Below are 1,799 nucleotides of genomic sequence, written 5' to 3' on the forward strand. Positions count from 1 at the left end.
GTTTTTTGCATTATTCGCTTACTTATTACCCACCAGTCTACGGTGTTGGCCGCTGTTTTTTTTACTTACTTCTGACAAGAAAGCCTCATTTCTGCTGTTCAATACTGAACAAATGTAAACTTTTTAAAATTATGCAAAATTGCAAAATGCTGTGTCTCTAATCAAACCTCTGTAACTCTGCTAAAAAACCCGACCAGGAAAACCACCTTCATGTTTTTCTGTGTTTTATCTTCAGTTACTTCGACACAAAGGCCTCTGCTGTGATGCTCACACCTTTGATAAAGTCTCACAAGTGGCAGCTTTCTTTTTATATGTATAAAAATATCGATATGTACTGATAAGTGATCAGAATTATAATATTTCTGACTGTCTGAGGCAAAATTTCCCCGATTTAAAATTGAATCGAATTGAATCAAATCAATTCTGGACCTTGTGAATCGGAATTGAAGCGATTCTAGAAATCAGTGACGACCCAGCCCTAATCATCATCATCATCATCACAACAACTGTGGGGCCAAACTAAACAACCACGGGGAGAAACTTGCTCCTCTGTAGCTGTTTATCAGCAAGAAAGTGAGAAATAGGCTGAACATTCACATGGCTGACATTTCTTTACATTCACCTTCCACAACCTTGCATATATACAAATACACACAGAAGCCCAGAAGACTGACGTCTTTACAGCTGTCAGGGGTTTAGCACATTTTATCACACATGCAGATTTGCCTTCTTCCTGCTGCACAGAGATCAACACACACCATATCACATACATGTTTGTTCGACATACACTGTAGAGCATGCTTTCATTTTAGTACCAGACAGTCACGTGTGTGAGTGTGTGTGTGAATGGCAGCTTACCCAGAACCATCAAGACACATTCGTGAGAAACGCGACACAGTATGGAAATGCTGGCTTTCCCCAGTAAAGAGGCCAGTTTGCAAAACTGCGTGTGTGTGTGTGTGTGTGAATGTGCATGGTTCTGGGCTTTCATTCAGCATGCGAGCCATTCAAATCATCCACGAGGCTTTAGAGGAAGCTGTGGATGACAGAAGCTGGGTGACATGGAGAGGCAGGCCAAAGGGAGAGAGACAGAGAGATAAGAAAGAGAGAGAGATGTGGCTCATTGGCACATCTACATAATGGTGGAAGCGACTGAGGCTGTGCATACAGTGCGTGATAGCAGTTCCCATCTGTGGCAGTAACTGTTGATAGTGGGTCCTTTAAGCTGAGTGTGCGATTCCTGCAGGTGGACATCTTTCACAATATCACTAATAATGATCGTGACTGGCTGTTTGGCAGAATCATCCATTTCAAAACTTAGAGTGACTACTTTTACGTGTCAGTGCTCCTGTGTGTGACGCTAAGGTCAGGTTGTAATTTCTCTGTTTCACCACAAGAGGGGACCATTATCAAGTAAATAACCACAGATAAAACAAGAGGAAGACCACCAGGATACCACACTGACAAACAAAACTAACACGGACAGCTGGAGAACACAGACTTTCTTTTCTTCCATATTTTTTTCCCTAATGTTTCCATCTATATATAGGCAGCCCCCAAAATAATGGCAAACGTCCCAATCACATCAAAGGTTTGAAAGAATTGTGGGATTGTTCCAGCGTGTTGACACTAATCAGACAAATGTACTTTTCTCCTTCTTGCAGACGAAAATGCTGCATGCACAAGCAGCTAATCCACAAATGAACAGTTGTAAACATCCATTAGCCGAACCTACAGTTTGCGCGTGTGTGTGTGTGTGTGTGTGTGTGTGTGTGTGTGTGTGTGTGTGTGTGTGTGTG

General features: G+C 42.1%; 1 protein-coding gene across 1 annotated transcript in view; it reads right to left on the reverse strand.

Annotated features, from left to right (window-relative positions):
- LOC102298603 (serine/threonine-protein kinase BRSK2) overlaps positions 1–1,799 on the reverse strand; it is a 149,159-nt gene that overhangs the window by 8,048 nt on the left and 139,312 nt on the right. The window lies entirely within an intron of this gene.

This window comes from Haplochromis burtoni, unplaced genomic scaffold (assembly GCF_018398535.1).
Source record: "Haplochromis burtoni strain Fernald_Lab_line unplaced genomic scaffold, NCSU_Asbu1 Contig_381, whole genome shotgun sequence".
In the NCBI taxonomy this organism is placed as follows: Eukaryota; Metazoa; Chordata; class Actinopteri; order Cichliformes; family Cichlidae; genus Haplochromis; species Haplochromis burtoni.